This window comes from Triticum urartu, chromosome 6A (genome assembly GCF_056163025.1).
Source record: "Triticum urartu cultivar PI428250 chromosome 6A, HENAU_Tu73, whole genome shotgun sequence".
NCBI classification, from domain to species: Eukaryota; Viridiplantae; Streptophyta; class Magnoliopsida; order Poales; family Poaceae; genus Triticum; species Triticum urartu.
The window spans coordinates 471,864,838-471,873,679 of NC_141878.1; positions in this window are offsets into that span (position 1 = coordinate 471,864,838).

Genomic DNA, 8,842 nt, shown 5'->3' on the forward strand with positions numbered 1-8,842 from the left:
GTGCTGAAGGAGGTGGCGGTGAAGTAGCATCGTCTTCATCCTCGATAACTCTGGCAGTCACAGTTGCAGGAGAGGAAGAGAACTCAGAGTCTTCAAGGGATGGAGTTCGTCGCAGCACTGCCCTTCAAGGAGGTGTGGAGTCAAACTTGAATCGCTCAGTGAAGCCATCCTCTTGAAGATCATCTTCAGAACACAACAGCGTTAGCCCTTTCCATGTGCGGCGAGAGGTTTCATGGGCAACAAAAGCATTCTTGGTGGCAAGATTGCGAATGCGATGAACATCCACCAAGAGGCTTTGCATTTGACGCTTCAGCCAGTCATGATGCCTATCCTGTTTCTGATGAAGAGCCACAAGAAGCTCTCGGTCATTGAGAGCACGAGTGCGCTTCTTGGGTCGTGGAGCAGTTGTACTGTCAGTGGCTTCAGTGAGAGAAGGATGCGGTGCACGTGTAGTGCCAGCCAAAGGATACACACGAGCGACTGCTTCAACTCCTTCAATGTTCTGAGAAAAACTATGATGCTCTGCATTTTGAAGACTTAGGGGTTCCTTGGCAGGCTCAGGATAGATGGCTTCAATCGACATATCCACATCAGGCAGAAAAATCCGATGATTGCGAGCAGATGGATGATATGAGATAGTGGAGTGAAGTTTGATCAGCCGCATGACCCATGGGGCGTATAACTTCAAGCCAAACAGATCAGAGCCTGATGCAGCAAGTTGGCAAATGAAGAAGTCCTATGCATTGAAGCATTTCCCATGAAGAATATAGAAGACCAAAGTCTTCATTGCACCTTCAAGCTTGGCATGTGGAGAGTGTCCTTTGATTGGCCAGAGAGTTCGCCTTATGATGTGATAAATGGTTCTTGGCAGATATTCAAGGTCTTCAACGAAGAACTCCGTGGGATAAGCAGCATCTTGGGGCAATGGCTTCATCATACTGAGCATCTGACTCATATTAGGTTCAGTCTTCTGAAAGATGCTCTCAATAGCTTCACTATGAAGCTGACAGCCATGCTCGTAGAGATCGCCAGGAGTGGGCAAACTAGTGAGCTCAATGATGTCAAAGGCTTTGGCTTCGTGATGAACGTTTCCTGTCATCCACTCCAGGACCCAAGTCTTCGGATCTCTGCTATACCCGCGGATGTGAAGTGTGGCATAGAATTGGAGCAGCAACTCTTCATTCCAATGCTCTTGGTCAGTGACGAACGTCAGCAATCCAACTTCTTTGAAGCAATCCAGATCTTCTTCCAGACAGGGCAGACCAGCTATAGCTTCAATGTCAAGACGCTTGTGGGGAAAGATGTGACCTTGATTGTATAGAATGCAGGAGTAATAGCTTCGCTACGGATAGCTCCAGAACCGATCGGATGATATCCTTTCCCTTGAGTAGGGGTTCCTGGAGATATTGAAGAATGTGTTGTGTGCTCTGAAGCCATTGATATTGAAGGAGCCAGGTGCTGATGCAGGACCTGGGAACCTTGGCAATCTTGGGATTGGCTTCTGTACCTGAGGCCTGTGCTCAACATGATAGTCGAACTGGGGATCGGCAGCAGACTCAGGAACAGAAGTGGCGGGATCAGTGGCTTCGCTGACTTCTGGTGCTTTTGTTGGTGAGGGCTCCACATTAGCTTCAGCCATGACAGCGTCAATGGCTTCAGTGGTGTTGGTGGTGGCAGCCTCAAGATGTTCAACCTCCACTTGATGAGCAGGAGGATCGGTCACAATCACGTTCTCCTCAAGAACTGCTTCTTGGTGGGACAGGGGAGTGGCAACTTGTGGGACTTCTTCTTCATCGGCTGATGCAGCCGGAATGTCTTCAGCAGTTTCAGCTTCAGACGCAGAGACTGGAGGCCTAGGTCCTTTGCGAAGCCTGCGCAACGCAGGTGACGCCTGTGTAGTTGGAGTTGGCTGGGCCTCAAAGTCTTCTTCCTCTTGTGGGCGATCCTCCCATGAAGCATCCTGAGCGATTGGCGTCAGAGGACGACCAATGCTGATGAGTTCGCTGTGCTCGAGCTGAGGAAGGACTGCACCATCTTCTACATGGTCATGGTGACCAATGTCTTCAGCAGTGATGGGATCAGCTGCTGGAAAGTCTTCAGCTTCATGAGCCTCTGTGAAAGCAGGCTCATGGATTGTCAGTTGGCGTTCAGCGTAAGGACGAACCATGGAAATGGGTTCAACTATCAAAGGCTCTGTGGGAGCAGCCCGTTCTTTCTTGGTCTTCCTCTTCTTCTTGGAGGGGGCAATAGGAGAGGCTTCAGGATGTTTCCTCTTCCTAGCTTCAGCCTCAGCAGTCCTCGTCTTCTTCAGCTCTGAAGCGGTTGACGGGCTTTTTGGCTTCGAGCCAGTCATTCTAGTTGTGAAGACAATGGAATCTGCTTCCTGCCTTGGTGCGTCGGGTTTAGCCGTAGCGGGCTTCTTCATCTTCTTTGCTGCCATCCTGGGGTCGATGCCAGGACGCCCAAGGGCCTTGCGCTTCTCAGCCTCATTGTAGGCCTGCACACATTTGTCAGCCAGAACCTTCATGCGCTCACGACAACCTTGAGCTTCTGCATGTTTCTTGAGAAAGGCTTCCTTGAGCTCGTGCAACATAATCTTGAAATTCTTCACCTCTTGCACGCTGAGCTTGGCCATATGCTTCTTGAACTGAGCCTTTTCATAGTCAATCTTTTGCTTCAGTTCAACAATGCGCTGGGCGATAGCTAACTCTGAAGCAATGGCACCATGGAAGGCGACACTGAGGCCAATGGGTAGTTGCAGATCTTCGAAGCTGATGTTTGGCGTGTCAAACCATTCATCAATGAAGTTGTGGATGATTGTTACATCAAAGAGAGGCAGATCATTGAAGATTTCTGCTTCTTCTTTGCTCTTGATGAGTTGCTCAAGAGCGTCATCTGCAAGATCTTCATCACTTGACAGATCAATGGCATCATTGCGCAGAATGGCAGCAGCTGTTTGCTCTTGGCCGGTGTGTGGCAGAGGCATCTTGACCTTCTGGGGCTTGGAGATGCGTGATAAATCTTCGGACTGCACACTGTCTTCAGGAGGTGCAGTTGCCAGTGGCTTCGCCCGTGGGATTTTTGGTGAAGGGGCAGGCTTTGAAGCTTTAGGCTTCTTCAACTTCTTTGGCTTCGGCGCTGCAGGCGCTTCATCTGATTTAGCGTCAGCTGCAGGCTCATTCACTGCAGTCCCTTGAACCAAGATATGGGTGATGAGGCCTTCAAGGTTGTAGAAAGGACCGACGACATTGGGTTCTGCATCTCGTGTGCCATCAGCCCTTGGAGCTGAGGGACCAGGGTTGAAGTCTAGTCCCAATGTCTTCTTGCTTTGCTTCGCTGAGTTCTGGGCAAACTGGAAGTTGCGCTTGAACAGAATGTCATCACGACACCATAGTAGTGACGATGGGTGTGCATCAACAGGGTGTGGCCCACGGACCATGCAGGGATAGAAGCCTTGTTCAATGGCTTCATCTCTGGACCTGGGTTGAAGATTCTTGTATAGGATGTCTCCCCATGGTCTCTTGATGGCATTTTTCTCAGCATATTCCTGGGTTACAAATCGGTATTTGAACCATTGTTCTGCCCAATATCTTCGAATCCATTGGATTCAGGTCTTGCGCTGATTGTAATCCTCTTCAGGATCTGTCTTGTACAGTTCTGAGAGGTCATCTGGCAGATCTCTAGATGTTTCTCCATGATGCTTTCTGCCACCCTTCCTTGCTGATTTCTCTGAAGCCATGAACTTTAAACTGAAAGGCTTCAACACGTTCAAAGGCTTCAAAGATTTTCGCTTGCTGGACAAACAGGAACTTGCTTCGGGAGAATTTATATGATGTTGTAAGAATTCTGCAAATGAATGCAGACTATGAGAACCAAGGGATTCTCCCATGGACATGTACCTGTGACAGCATTAAGGTGCGAGGGAAGGGGAAGAGGTCATATGCATTCTCAGAAGATTTTGAATATAAATCAGTTTAGAAGACATTGACCTCATCATGCGAAAACATTCACTCATAGATAAGGAGTTGGTTCCAGATTTGTACGAATCCAGAGATCAGTACAAGTGAGGAATCTAACTACTTTGTGAAGCATAAGTGAATATACTAGGCATGTTATGAGATGCAGTATGAGAGAGATCTAACTTGTGTGAATAGAAACTGCTTGTGGTAGAAAGTGACAAAGCCATAGGATCAACGGTGCCGTAAAAAGGAAGTTTTATTTACCACACTAAGAACTGCTAGACGAAGTGGAAGATGAGGCCGAGCAGTTTGATCTTCCGTGCCCTAACTTGGCGATGGAGGACACCTACGGCGACGGCGGAGAGGACAATGTCCGCGGTCGACGTGAAGACGGCGTCGGAGAGGTTGCGGCAGCGAAGCGCTTTGTCGTCGGCGTCGTCGAGGGCTAGCGGTGGCGCTAGGGTTCGTGCGAGAGTGGAAGAAGAGATAATGACCGCCGTGAAGTGTGTATTTATAGGTACAGGGGTGGTACTGCATTATTACATAGGCGCCCCTGGCGATTCGCATCTGAGGAACACGTGGCCATTATGCAGAATTTTGGGGTTTGTTCCACGTCCCACGCACGCCTGGATTGTCGGGTTGTCGTTCCTACTTCTCCGGGTTTCATGTGGAGGAATGAGCATTGAAAGTGGACTTAAAGTTTGTCTTTGTATCTTCTGCTGACAAGGACGCAGAGAAGACATTCGACAGTTTCAATAGAATGCATATGATTTGGAGAGATAGAGTTTGAGATAGATAGCATAGAGAGGTTGGGGTCCGATCACATTCACTTAGTTCAAAAGATTTAACAAGAATACATAGCTATAAGTGAATGATGTAGAGGACAGAACACTAGTATATATATAATCAACATAGTGAAGATAATCATGAAGACATGTTGAGATTGAAGCCAAACCAAATGTGAAGACATAGCAAGGTAACGCCATGAGTGAAACACTTCAAAATAGAACATTTGGTGGTGGCGTTACCCACCGTATAGGAAGTATTAGACCCATACACGGCACACAATTATCGTGGCGCTCCGAAGTCAAATTCGACATTAATGTATTCGCACTTAGAATGTATGTCTTCATTGATTGAAGATATACTTTACTTCGTGTGTTGCACATCTAAGTCATCAATATGCATAAGGGTTAGGATGTGTGCCTGGTCACAGGACATTTGAGGATTCCAGGATATTTAGCTCACACCGTAACTTGCAAAATCACTTCTCATCCAAGGGCTTGGTGAAGATATCTGCCAATTGCTCTTCAGTGTTGACATGTATGATATCAATATCTTCCTTCACAACATGATCTCTGAGAAAGTGATGATGTATTTCAATGTGCTTTGTCTTCGAGTGCTGAACTGGGTTGTTGGCAATCTTGATGGCGCTTTCATTGTCGCAGTAGACTGGCACTTGCTTCAGATGAATGCCATAGTCTTTGAGCGTTTGCTTCATCCACAGAAGCTGAGCGCAGCAAGATCCAGCAGCAATGTATTCAGATTCAGCAGTGGAGAGAGATACACAGTTCTGCTTCTTTGAAGACCAACATACAAGTGATCGTCCCAGAAAGTGACATGTGCCTGATGTAGACTTGCGATCAACTTTGTCACCAGCATAATCAGCATCCGAGAATCCAACCAGATCAAACTCTAAGCCCTTTGGATACCATAATCCTAGAGTTGGGGTGTGAGCCAAATATCGAAGAATTCACTTCACAGCTAAGTGATGCGACTCCTTTGGTGCCGCTTGAAATCGAGCACACATGCAAACACTAAGCATAATATCTGGCCTAGATGCACATAGATAAAGTAAAGAACCAATCATGGAGTGGTATACCTTTTGATCGAACTCTTTACCATTGTCGTCAGGACCCAGATGATGCTTGGCTGGCATTGGCATCATGAAGCCTTTGCAGTCTTGCATACCGAACTTCTTTAGGCAATCTATGAGATACTTCTCTTGAGATATGAAGATGTCGTTGCGTTGCTGTCGTATTTGAAGACCGAGAAAGAACTTCAGCTCTCCCATCATAGACAGTTGATATTGCTCTTGCATCATATATCCAAACTCTTCACTGTACTTCTGATTGGTGCAGCCGAAGATAATGTCATCCACATATACTTGGCACACAAACAGTTCACCATCATATGTCTTCGTGAAGAGAGTGGGGTCGAGAGAACCAGGTATGAAGCCTTTGCTCTTCAGGAAGTATTTGAGTGTGTCATACCAGGCCCGAGGGGCTTGTTTGAGGCCATACAGTGCCTTGTTGAGCTTGTATACCATGTCAGGATGTTTTGGATCTTCAAAGCCAGGAGGTTGTGCAACATACACTTCTTCTTCAATCTTGCCATTGAGGAAGGCACTCTTCACATCCATTTGATAAACAAGTATGTTGTGATGATTTGCATAGGCCAGCAGGATGCGTATGGCTTCAAGTCTAGCCACAGGAGCAAATGTTTCATCGAAGTCAATGCCTTCCACTTGAGTATATCCTTGAGCAACGAGACGAGCTTTGTTTCTGACAACTTGACCATGCTCATCTTGCTTGTTGCGGTATATCCATTTGGTGCCTATTATGTTGTGCTTCCTAGGATCGGGACGCTTGACCAGCTCCCATACATTATTCAGCTCATACTGTTGAAGCTCGTCTTGCATAGCTTGAATCCATTCAGGTTCCATGAAGGCTTCTTCAACTTTCTTGGGTTCTGTTATTGAGACGAATGTGAAGTGCCCACATAAATTTGCTAGCTAAGTTTCCCTTGAACGAGTGAGTGGACCGGGTGCATTGATGCTATGAATTATTCTTTCAATCTGCACTTCATTGGCAACGCGAGGATGTACAGGGCGAAGATTTTGCTCTTGCTGATCATTGTCGTTGTTAGAAGGAATGTCTTCAGGCTAAGCATTGTCTTCATGTTGATCAGGTGCTGAGATGATAAGTTCTTCTTCAGGATGAGCTTCAGAAGGTATAATTTCTCCAGTTCCCATTAGCTTGATTGATTCACTGGATGGAACTTCATCTAGCACATTTGGCAGTTGCTCTCTTTGTGAACCGTTGGTCTCATCGAACCGCACATCCACTGTTTCAACCACTTTGTAATGAAAGAGATTGAAGACTCTGTAGGAGTGCGAATCCTTTCCATATCCAAGCATAAAACCCTCATGTGCTTTTGGTGCAAACGTTGAGGTGTGATGTGGGTCCTTGATCCAGCACCTGGCGCCAAATACTCTGAAGTAACTGACATTTGGCTTCTTGCCAGTAAGGAGCTCATAAGATGTCTTGTTCAGAAGCTTGTGAAGATAAACACAATTGATTGTATGGCATGCAGTATCAATGGCTTCAGGCCAGAATTTTCTTGGAGTCTTGTATTCATCTAGCATCGTTCTGGCCATCTCAATGAGTGTTCTGTTCTTGCGTTCGACGACCCCATTCTGCCGTGGCGTGTACGGGGCTGAGAATTCATGTGTGATGCCCAAGGTATCAAGATATGTATCAAGGCCAGTGTTCTTGAATTCAGTGCCATTGTCACTTCTGATATGCTTTATCTTGGCGCCATAGTTGTTCATTGCTCGATTGGCGAAGCATCTGAAGACATCCTGCACTTCAGTCTTGTAAAGGATTATGTGCACCCAAGTATATCTAGAATAATCATCAACAATGACAAAGCCATAGAGACAAGCAGTAGTAGTAAGAGTTGAGTAATGAGTGGGACCGAAAAGATCCATGTGAAGCAGTTCGAAGGGTCGAGTAGTGGTCATGATTGTCTTCGAGGGATGTTTGGCCCTCGTCATCTTTCCTGCCTCACAGGCACCGCATAAGTGATATTTCTTGGACTTGACGCCCTCGATGCCTATGACCTGCTTCTTCTTTGCCAGGGTGTGGAGGTTCCTCATGCCAGCATGCCCAAGCCTCCGATGCCAGAGCCAGCATTCTGAAGCTTTTGCTAGAAGACATACGGCAAGCTGTGGTCCTGCTAAGAAATCTACCATGTACAAATCATCTTTTCGATACACATCAAATACTAGAGACTTGTCAGATTCCATTAGAACAAGGCAACGATATTTTCCAAATATTACGATCATGTTTAAATCGCAAAGCATTGAGATAGACATTAAGTTGAAGCCAAGGGATTCAACAAGCATGACTTTATCCATGTGTTGATCCCTTGAGATTGCAACTCTACCTAGACCCAATACCTTACTTTTACCAGTGTCAGCAAATCTGATGTGGCTCTTGTCGGATGGACGTAAGGTTGAGTCCATAAGAAGGCTTCTTTTGCCAGTCATGTGATTTGCACACCCACTATCAATAATCCATTCTAAAGACGCTGGTGTCGTACCCTACAGTGCAGTTAGGGGGATAGGCTTCATGAAGAGCATTGTGAAGCAAAAACATTTGACGAACCAGTGGGTTATGAAAGCTTAGATCCAGATTAGGACTAATAGGGAGAGTAGCGAGCGATTCAGGAACGAAGTACATAGTGAGACCATTCAGGCATTTGATCTTGCGCCCTACAAGATGTTTAAGGTCCCCAGCAATAGCGTCAGATGATTTTGGTTTTCTGCTGGAGACCTTTCCCTGCAAAAGAGAGTTAAGCTTTCTTAGCCACCCACATCTTCAAGGGTGGCGTAGAAGCAATAAGTCTAAGTGCAGCATCTGAGAACTTTGGCTTTGGAGCCCTAGCAAACAGTCTTGCAGGCGGACAATAGTACTCATAAGAATAAGCAGAATAGTTCTTGGTCTTATGAACATGGCGGTTTGATGAACCGCTCTCATATTCATATGCCTGAGTATGGTTTCCCTGCAAAACATTTGTGTTAGTGCGACTTAGGTGAG